The sequence below is a fragment of the Nipponia nippon genome, unplaced genomic scaffold (genome assembly GCF_047370975.1).
Source record: "Nipponia nippon isolate SJK-2023a ecotype South Korea unplaced genomic scaffold, ASM4737097v1 scaffold_22, whole genome shotgun sequence".
NCBI classification, from domain to species: domain Eukaryota; kingdom Metazoa; phylum Chordata; class Aves; order Pelecaniformes; family Threskiornithidae; genus Nipponia; species Nipponia nippon.
Window position 1 is genome coordinate 7,059,859 of NW_028262339.1, and position 11,118 is coordinate 7,070,976.

Consider the following 11,118-nt stretch of genomic DNA (forward strand, 5'->3'; position numbering starts at 1 on the left):
GGCGGCCGGTCACGAGTGGTGTTCCCCAGGGCTCAGTGTTGGGGCCGGTCCTGTTCAACATCTTCATTGATGATCTGGATGAGGGGATCGAGTGCACCCTCAGGAAGTTTGCAGATGACACCAAGCTGGGTGGAAGTGTCGATCTGCTGGAGGGTAGGAAGGCCCTACAGAGGGACCTGGACAGGCTGGATCGTTGGGCCGGGGCCAACTGTATGAGGTCCAACAAGGCTAAGTGCCGAGTCCTGCACTTCGGTCACAACAACCCCATGCAACGCTACAGGCTTGGGGAGGAGTGGCTGGAGAGCTGCCTGGCGGAAAAGGACCTGGGGGTGTTGGTTGGCAGCTGCCTGAACATGAGCCAGCAGTGTGCTCAGGTGGCCAAGAGGGCCAATGGCATCCTGGCTTGTATCAGGAATAGTGTGGCCAGCAGGACCAGGGAGGTGATAGTGCCCCTGTACTCGGCACTGGTGAGGCTGCACCTCAAGTACTGTGTTCAGTTTTGGGCCCCTCACTACAAGAAGGACATCAAGGTGCTGGAGCATGTCCAAAGAAGGGCAACAAAGTTGGTGAAGGGTCTGGAGCACAAGTCTTATGAGGAGCGGCTGAGGGAGCTGAGGTTGTTTAGTCTGGAGAAGAGGAGGCTCAGGGGAGACCTTATTGCTCTCTACAACTACCTGAAAGGAGGTTGTAGCGAGGCGGGGGTTGGTCTCTTCTGCCAAGTAACAAGTGATAGGACGAGAAGAAACGGCCTCAAGCTGTGCCAGGGGAGGTTTAGATTGGATATTAGGAAAAATTTCTTCACCGAAAGGGTAGTCAGGCATTGGAACAGGCTGCCCAGGGAAGTGGTTGAGTCTCCATCCCTGGAGGTATTTAAAAGAAGGGTAGACATGGCACTTAGGGACATGGTTTAGTGGTGGACTTGGCAGTGCTAGGTTAACGGTTGGACTCGATGATCTTAAGGGTCTTTTCCAACCTTAACGATTCTATGATTCTATAATTCTATGATTTCCACTACACTGTTCTTCTCTTCATTAGCACTGAAATCAGATGAACCATATGATTCAGATTCAGAGTCTTTAAGTGTTCCATCATTTTCTTCAAAGAAGGACTCAAAATGCAGCTGTGTACAGGGACCTGATTTGGTCACCTGAGGCTGAAAGAAAAGGCCATTTGGTTGAAAATCTTGCTTGCTTAAGTCTACAACATCTTCCTCTTGCATAATTTTGATTATTCTAATGAGCCGAAAGAGTCGTTTGTGGTCATTCATGTCGTGGACCCCCAGTTTGGTATAATGTTTCATGGAAACTTTGGCAATCTCATCAGTCTTCTGAAGATCGAAGGCAGCAAAATGGGGATAGTATTTTTCAAGTTCTGCCTCACAAAGGCATTCATAAAGGCATGATGCCATCTTCAAGCTAAAGCCTACAAGAAATCAAACAAAATAAATATTAGACTCATATGAAACATCACATCTGATAAAGTTACTAATGAATAAACTACACATTTCCCCAGATGCCGTTACCTGCAGTTAGCTTGTTAAACTCCACACACTAGACTGCCAAACACTATAGAATATAACAATAATAAAAATAAATTAAACATGAAGCAAATATTTTACCTATGAAACTATATTTTAAAATTACACACAACACAATAATGTGTAAGAAATGCACAATGCAGTGTTACTGCTACAGAGTTCCTACATGCCTGATGTCTACTTGATGAATGTTGCAGCTACTGAAACCCTGTCCTCAAGCTACAGAATGTAAAATGCCTAATTTTAGATACTCAATTTAATATCGGGTCATGTGGTCTAATGTGGTTCAGCTATTCCTGGTTAACTAACCAAAGGAGAAGAAATTGCATTCATCCTCACCTCAAGCTAAATAATTAATACCATTCATCTTATAGATGAACTACAGCAAAGTTGTAGTTTTGTTGTGTAACTTTCTCTTGTATGTCATGAATCTTGTGAGCATTTCTAGGTGTCCTTGACAGAATAGCAAAAACGTTCTGCAAAATCTGAAACACAGAATTTCTCTAAATCTATATATGCTACTGGAACGCCATACTTGCATTCTTGGGAAACCCAAAAGAACAACATGCATCACTGAAAGGTATGCCAAAAAACCTTCAGCTCCTTCACTCATGTCTCCCTAGCAATCCATTGTGCAGTTGTCTGTATCCAGATGGATTAGTATCTGCAGATATTTTTACTTCTCCCATAAAATGGTAAAATTATAGCACTTCAAGTATCTGTCAACACAAGCTTCAAGACAAAACCATTGGTATGTAGGTGGACTTATTTAATGTGTATGTAATGTGATTCTGAATCTTGAGGTAAAGCCAGAGCCACTGCTGAGATTCTTAGATCCTGGGAGGGGGAAATCAAAATCGACAGAAGATAGCAAACCCAAAGATCATAGAGTCTAACTATGACGCACGTACAAGGGTTTTCACAAGCATTCACAATTTGCTAAGTTCTCTAACAAATAAAATTCCACAGGAACTTCAGACTTCATTTAAAGAAGGGTTATGTTTAAAAAAAAAAAAAAAAGCATATCTTATGTAAGGTAACTTAAAATATAAAACCAGTACAGGTCCTGTGTAACTGTATGCACTGCCATGGGAAACTTCTTTTGTTTGATGAAAGGAGCAGCTAGAACACAAAGCCAAGACACCAATCTCAAAGTACTGAGAATCTGTTAAAGATGAAAACAATCTGGCAGATTTCTTTCATCTATTCTCACTCTGTGTCCTAGATTATATATGCTTAAGTTAAATACAGAGTGGCCAAAAACCAGTGCAAGAACTAATTCTGTGTTAACCGCTATTTGAATGATAATGTTGAGCACAGGAGAGAGGATAAAAAGGAAAAAAAAATGGATACACTTCCCAAAGCAAGAGCAACAGACAAAGGGATATAACTAAGAATTTTAAGCTCAAGGTTCTAATTAAAAACTAAACAAAATATATTTAAATATCTGGAAATGACTGTACAGCCAGATTTCCATATCTGGGGGGAACAAGGGACTAAGATCCTCAAAATATGGAAAATCCAAGTAATATAGGTACTGCAGAACATATGAGAAGGTTAGTACTGAGACACATAAGCAGCTCTGCACAGCTTATTGTCTAAGGCTCTGTGCCATGTGTAAGCAACTAAATGGCTTCTTAATGAGAGCTGGCCTGGGAAGTAATATAACTGCTTCTGCTTCCCTAGATATAATAAATCTTACTGGATCTAAGTGGTTTCAGGAGATAACTCCAGCGTCTCTCCATCCACAGAACAGCAATTTCACAACCCCGGAAAACTGAACATTGACTAATAAAGGAGTAACAAATTAATTAACCATGGAAAAAATTAAGCAAAGGTCATGGTGATGGGTTCCAACATTTCTGATAACTTTAAAACTCAAGAGTAGACAATTTTCTAAAAGATTTGGTCTGGTTCATACACAAGAGAATTCAGGGGAGTTGCAGTTAGCGAAACCCTTCTGGCCTTTTAAGCGGCAATGCTCTAAAAGAATGGAGTGCTGTTCTCCCGATAAAAAGAATACCTTAATTCATCCAACACTGTAGAGTTCTTTGTGCCTGAAGACAGTTTCGAAAACAGATATATCAATTCTTCAAAATAAATTGGCTTTCTAAAGAAATAAAAGGAGTATTGGTAGGTTTTCAAGAATCCTAAACTGTTAATGATAATGCCATCTTCTGGCAAAGAGAGGACTTTTACATTTTTTTACAATGAATAACAACCAGCATTCCCTCAGTTATTGTCAGGACCTAATTTCGCTTGTTCACCTGAGACAACACTCTGTCCTGGTGCAGAAAAATATAACAATTCTTCAGCGTGGTAGTTTAATATCAAAGCCCAGGTCTTGATCCCCGCAAAACTATGGGTGGCTTCACTGAAAACAGGATCGAGAGAAAAGCCTAAGAAGTCTTAAAATAGTTGGATATAACATGTTTTGAGAAAGAAGTGAGTCAGTACGGAGGTATAATTCTCTATGAGCACCCAGTTATAAGGTCAGATAAGTCTCAGGCTAAGAACAACTTTTCACTCAATCTCTATTACAACGTTGCTTGTAATTTTTTGCTGTTCAGTGGTTGCCCTTCTCATTTTAGCTGACAGAAAGATTCAGCTTCACTTTGAAATTTTTCACCTTCCTCTCACACAAGGGTCCTGCTTTTTCCTCTGACAAGAAGTTGCTGAAGCTGGTCAGTGAAACAGTGAAGTCAGTGAAGTCCAGAGCATCTTTACTTACTAATACACAAGCTAGCAGTGAGGGAGAAACAGTTAATGATGATATACCTTAATGCTGGAACATGTGTGATGTTGGAACATGTGGGATGTCTGAACAAGGGACCAGTTAGCCTATCATCTTTATGTGGCAAACCTGAGTTCTCTACAACTTATTTCTTATGCAAAGAAGTTTTACAAAGATCTTAAAAGGCTGACAGATGCTGGTAATGGATAAGTACTTATTGTAAAAAAGCATTAGAATTTTATATAAAGGGACCAACTCAAAGCACAGAATAAGATCATAGCTTGTCATCAGAGAACTCCTCTGTTTCAGTAACAGAGGTTTTTTAAAGGTCATAAAGCTGGGGAAAAAAAGAAAAAACAGGCGTAAATAGTAGAAATCAGCGGTTACATTTTATGTATTCTGAAGAAAATTAACTTACTGCAAAATTATGCCCTAGGAGCTGATCCTCCATTTTAAAATGCTTTTAATTATTAATTAGCTCTTACACAGATATTTTCATTCTCAATGCACTTTTCAAAGTGGAGAAAAGGCTGGCCTTCAAAGATACTCAGCGAGTGTCAGTCACTACGCATAAGATAAATCACATAAAATCCCTACATAGACTGTTTTAAGAATAAAGCAGCCTTAGACCACTATATCTTGATCCTTATTGGATCGACCTCTGATATATTAAAGATATTAAAAGATATTAAATATATAATTTTTATATATATAATATATAAAAATATAAAAGATATTAAAGATATATTAAAGATCTCAGCGCACTGTTCACTTGAATAGCACTCATATGCCCTGTTATCCCACTGTAGCTCACTCATATTTATCTGACAATTTTAGCTGACTTCTTCCACTGATACTCTTGAGTGGCATCACTGAGACATGACACAAGTATCACTATATCTATATTTTAAACTAGGGAAATTAAGTCATGGCAAAGTGAAGAAACCTTATGTGGCACTCCTAACCTTAAAAACACAAACTAATGCAACTATACATTTAATTCTGCAAAAAATCTAAGAAAATCATTCTGAATCATAAACTCTGGTCTGATCATTAAATAATTTTATTAGGAACAATTCTCAAGGGCATCTGATAAAAGTAGTAATTGTTAATCAGTGTACAGAACCTAAACAGCATCTTGTTTTCCTGCCTATCACTTTGTATTATGTAATTTTGCTTTACAGATACCTTATAAAAAACAAAAGTTAAGAACTTATAAAATTTGTAAATACATGTAGCAGATAGGTATGTTTCCTCTCCTGATCACATCTATACCAGTGTATTGTATGTGTTACTTGTAACCACATTACCCCAAATAAGTCTTCAGCACAGTCTCTGTGCCAAGCTGTTTGTTGGTTTTTGCGGTATAGAAGCAGAAGACCAGAACGAAGCCAATCTTTACTGGCAATCCTACAAAAGAGAAAAGGGAAACTTATTAACTCATGTCACCAGTCATCCATCTTTATTTCTTATTCATCTGAACATTAAGCTCTTTTTAAACTGTGATCCAAAGCCAAATCTGATTTAGCTCTCCAGAAGTGAATGGCTAATTTGCTTTTCCAGAGCACCACATAAAATGCTTTACCTTTAATCATTCTGACCCCATCCCTTGGATACTATGGTATTCCTGTTAAGAACAGGGTCAGGATGCAGTTGTATTTTTATAAGCGCAAGCTCCATAATAAGAGATAATCTCTACTGTAACACAAGTTCATCATTTTAGTTTAATGCATTAGGTTGGGATCTGTGAAACACTGTTTGAAACATTCATAGATCATTGCAGCAGATCCCTTTGTAAGATCATAGGATTACACTATGCAACTCCCTGTGCATGTACACAACACAGTATTAAATGTTCTGTTGCTAGTTGGAACAATTGTAGCAGCCTGTTTTGAAGGTCTTCTCCCTGCAGCAACACTCCTACATCCTTTGCAACTGACATACCTAACACAGTCGGTTACTAGAACTACAAATAATTTCAATGTTCTTTGAAACAGACTTAAATCCAACAACTAAATGTTGGGTTTTTTCTGTTTCCAAACAGAATATTTTGCAATTTGCAAGACTATTTTTAATAATCATTCATTCCTTCATACTAAGTATAGTCTGGTGACCTCAGCAGAAGAGACTCCATCCTACACTGATCCCCAACAACTGCTTGAAACAACAGCTGCATGGAAACAGGAAGTGTCTAATATTCAACTGCACACTAAGAAAATAATCTGAGTTATATTAGTATGCTGATTATTTGAAAATTGTGCCTGAGCTTCTCTTGCCAGCAAGATTTACCAAAGGGCTTTCAATATTTATTTTATAATTGTATCAAAACAAACCACTGTGCACCTGGGATTACACTGTATGACTCAGGGGGGACATGGTTACTGAATTTAGCCCCATAGGGATTTATAGCTTCCCTCACTGAATTTAGTCCCAGACTGAGGAACCTCATAGCTTCACCCACTGGAAGAAGTGTAGGGCTGAAACAGGGGCACTGCATTCTGCCAGCTGCTGGGCCCCTCCCGCAGCGGCCACCTCACCCCTGTGCCCCGCCGGGCTCTCCTCTCATCCTTCCCGCCCCATGTTTTGTTTGTTTTGTGGTTTTTTTTTTTTTTTTTTTTCTTCTTCTTCCCTCTCTTGCCCACACGCATTAGAGCCGGGCGGAGCCCGCAGGAGGGGGCGGCTCAGCAGACCTCACCGCAGCCAGCTCGGGCTCCACAGCGGGACGGGGCTGAGGGAAGCTGCGGCACTGCCCCGCCGCCCGGGGAGGGTGACGGTTCCCGGGACAACTCCCCCCCTCCCCCGGCGCGGCCGCCCCCTTCACCTCATAGCAGGCAAGCACCCTCCCCGTCCGCGGCCCCCGCAGCCACTCACCGGCCGCGCCGCTAGAGTGACTAGGCCACGTCTCCATAGTAACAACGCCTTTCCCGCTTCAAACGCTCGCGCGCAGCCTCACCCCCGCAGCCAGCGAATGGGGCGAGAGGGAGGTGCGTGTGGGGCGCGTCTCGGAGGGGAGAAACCAATCTGAGGTCTCCGCGGCCGGAGGGGGCGGAGCCGAGAGAAAGCCGGAAGGGGGAAGCAGCACGGAATGAGAGGGGAGGAGCTGCCGCCGGCGCCTGTGCCGCTGTGATTGGTTGAGGCTACCTTCAGTCGTGCGCCGCACCCGCCTACTCCCTGGCCGGGAAGCGAAGTTGAGGGCGGGGGGTGGCTCGGGTTCTGACCCTTCGTGGCCGGTTCTCCCGGTGTTCCGGGCTGTTTCGCTGCCGTGGTAACGCCCTGGAGGGACTCTGCCTTTCTCTGTGCCGCCAGGCCTGGTGCCCCCGCCTCAGCCCGGTGCTGGGGGTGCTCTGCCTGCTGGGAGGGGCCTGGCACTACCTGGGGGCCCATCCTCTGCAGGCGGGGGGGAAGGGGCGTGGGCGCCCCGGAATGACTGGCAGCGCCGGAGGAGGAGGGGGAGGGGCACTGGCCTGGCAGCCCTCGGAGGTGTTTGTCCTTCTAGGCTCTGGGCGTCCGAGTGCGGCGTTTCCAGGCACGCACAGGAGATGGTGTTGGTCTCCCGCCTTGCGCGGCCTCTTGGCAGAGTTCATGCCTATGCTGCCCGTGGGTTTGGTGGCTGATAGTAAGTGTCATATTTGGTATGGCTGATCAGAAACTAATTGAGGCGTTTAACCAAGACAGCTGAACACCATCCTGAGGCTTGGTTGCTGGTGGAAGACTCTGTTGTGGTTTCCCAGTTTGTCACGATGCCTCACTGGGCATCTCAGGGAAAACCAGTGTTGTGTAAATGTATTATTTATTGAAATGTGCAGTTCTGTCAAAATACAAAGCGTTGCCTGGAACCGGCATTGTCATATTCTTTAAAATGGATTTCTCATTTTCATTGCTGTCTGTCTTTTTCTGTACAGGATCAGTTGTCCTGGCTATGTAGCTTATTGATTACAATATTTGTCACTTAAGAGGCGTGTTCCTTGCTATTTACGTCACATTAGTGCTTAATGTGTATGCCAAGAAGCTTTTAGTTTTGTATAACAGCCTCATGTCTAGCCCAGACAACAGAGAGCCTGTCCGTTGCTATTTTTTTCAGCTCTGCACTGACATCTTGAGGAATTCTCTGCTGCAGGGGATCTGTGTTGGGTAATTATTTCTGTATGCCACTTCCAGTAATGTTGAGGTATTATCTTTTTGCAGTGGAAAAACTTCAGAGTGGGAATTGCTGGCATTCCTTTTGCTCTATCACTTCTTTTTTTCTCCTTATGTTATGATTTGTAATGTATCATCTGCAAAGAAATGCCATGCAGGTCATATTTCATGCTTCTTGATAACTTTTTTAGAACTTTTATATAGGTTCCTGCTTCCTGGTTTTAAAAGGAAAGGACTCCATTTTTACATTTCAGACATAGTTCTTAAGATGCAGTTTAATTGTTTAGTAACTACAAAGGGATGGATGACTTTTAGCCCATGCTGAGATACGTTTCCTGGCTAAATATAACTAGTCTGTCTGAGCTCCATGTTGTATGTTGTTCCTGCTTGATCCTCTGTGCTCTTCCACAGCTCTCCATGCAGTTAACAGAGGAGCATGGCTGTGAGAGCATGTGGCTTGATCATCTACAGGAGGCTGCAGTCAGCACCATCTTCAAAGGTCACTGATGGTATTGAATACCTCCTTCTTCAGACATTCTATGGGACCTATCGCTGGACCCCACCCAAAGGTTTGTTCTGATAACACGCTTCAAGGTCATTTGTGTTGGGAGTGAGTGAGATTACAGACTGAACTTTGGCTGAACACTGCTAAAGTCTGCTTTGAGAGGCAGTTAATCAGGTGACAGTAGCTGCTGATTATGCTGTTTGTGCAGCAGAGTGGGGAGTTTTGTGGCCAAAATTCTTTGCAAGTTGCGGCTGTATAAACTATTGGGCATGACTGATTGGGGTTGGGGGGGGGGGGGTTTCACCTAATCCTGTTCCTCAGATGTTTGATGTTTCTGGCAGACATTGTGCAGCCAACTGAAATTAGATAGCTAGAGAAATTGTTACCTTCTTGCTCAGGTCTGACCCTCTGCCAGATACTGCTGTTGCCGATGCACAGTTGTTTGACCCATGTGTAATCAGAAGGGTCACAGTTCGCAGTGCAACATTAGAAGGTAAACTGAAATTGGTGATTATTTACTTTAAAATGCCTTTCTGTAAGATGCAGGATTTTCTTTAAGTTCAGGAGATCATTGATGAAGAGCACAGACCTAATGCAGCAGAGATGAGAGGGGCAGCTAGGAGAAATAACTGTATCGGCCATCTTCACTTAAGCCATCCTTGCTCATCAATGAGGCCCCAAATGAGAAGACAAGCTTGGTATCCCAAGACACATAGCAATACCTTGTCTGTAAAGACACGTGGCAGAGTGTATTTGGTAGTACATCATCCCAGCCCTGGTACCAGGAAAAGCATAACATAGAAATACTTCAGGTTCCTTGGAGATCTTAAATGCTGTTTCTTACCCTCTGAGATTTCTTCCTGCTAGTTTTTACTTCTTGTTTTGTAAAATACAGTGCTCTTAAAGCATAGCATGGGAGCAGTGTGTAAACAGGAATTTGCAAATTGGAAAAAAGCTTGTAACAGTATCAACTATGTTCCCCTATTAAGGGAAAGAACAAAACTTTCCAAACCTCCCCCTTTGTCCGCTTCACCAAAAGCCTAAGGGAGTAGAGTTTGTAGCCTACTGGAAAGCCAAAACCATGTGCTGGGACATGATTAATTGTTGTGAGAGATCCACATGGAGAGGTTCATTGGGAACTCAGTAATTCTGGACAAGCGATTGAAATGACTCTCAGGCATTTCAGTAGGGAGTAAAATGACTCATAGGCATACATCTCATGCTGTTTAAGGTTTTATAGATCAAAAGCCACATACAAAAGCCACAATCTGATGGCAACCTTTAACAGTAGCTTGGTACAGATTTGGGGGCAATAAACAAAGGAGCTATTGCATTATATATAGTCTGCGATAAGAGTGGTCTTCAAAGGCAGCCTCAGGTTGTGTGATACAATAACATAACTTGTATATGATGCAGACATAGATTTAATGTGGCAGGAGCCAGAATGAGAAGTTATAATCGTCTATCCAAGAGCACACAAAAGGCAACTTATGGCTACAGCTGTACAAGGGTATTTTAAAAGTTCCCTAAGCAGCTGCAACCCTTATGGGATTAAACTGTACTTGCTTGGATCCCCCTCATGTGAGCTTTATCAGCCTCATCACTGTTCCTACAACTGTGACTTTGCACTAGCCAAGGCTGATAGGAAGGGGATGCAGGGTTCATTTTCCTCCTCAGCATATTGTAACTGTGTTAGTGCAAACGGCTTTGAGGAGCTGGAAGCTGTGATGTGATGTGCTGCCAGCAGTCTTTTTTTCCTCCAGGTAGGTAGAGTGTATTGCACAAAGTTGGAAACTTACTGAGCTTAGACTTGTGGTTATCAACAGCAGGGTGAGGTGATTGCCTTTCCCTGTGCTGGAGGGCAGGAGGTTGCACTGGTGTCCTTTGAGTTGAAACTGAATCTCAGCCCTTCAGTTTTATTGCAACCTCAACTCATTGGGCATTTGGTGACTATGAATCATGATTATAATTAAAAATAGTGGTTACATACTGTTCATGTATGTTCTGTGGGCATTTGCTGTGGGTACTGTAAAAGTAATCCAGCTGTGCAAGGCCAAGTGGATTCTATTTCTCAACTATTAGTAAAAGTCCCAGCTATGGAAATACTGACATTGTCAAAAAGAAGGAGACAGCTTTAGTTGCAGTGCTGAGAATTAGGGGGAAAATATTTATTTATTTATTTATTAAATTTTTATTTATTTGCAA

The 11,118-nt window shown here is 42.5% G+C and overlaps 1 long non-coding RNA gene and 1 pseudogene across 2 annotated transcripts in view; one reads left to right on the forward strand and one right to left on the reverse strand.

The window, feature by feature from the left end:
* Nucleotides 1-747: 747 nt before the first annotated feature.
* LOC148055461 (uncharacterized) lies at nt 748-7,212 on the reverse strand. The gene is made up of 3 exons (XR_015705404.1): nt 7,143-7,212; nt 5,582-5,681; nt 748-1,422 (listed from the first exon to the last, which is right to left on the reverse strand). It is a non-coding gene; the product is annotated as an uncharacterized LOC148055461 (long non-coding RNA).
* A 247-nt stretch (nt 7,213-7,459) lies between these two features.
* Nucleotides 7,460-11,118, forward strand: part of LOC148055462 (terminal uridylyltransferase 7-like) — a 100,225-nt pseudogene continuing 96,566 nt past the window's right edge. Inside the window, exons 1-2 of the transcript XR_015705391.1 lie at nt 7,460-7,887; nt 8,820-8,977. The product of XR_015705391.1 is annotated as a terminal uridylyltransferase 7-like (transcript). The remainder of the gene's footprint in view (nt 7,888-8,819; nt 8,978-11,118) is intronic.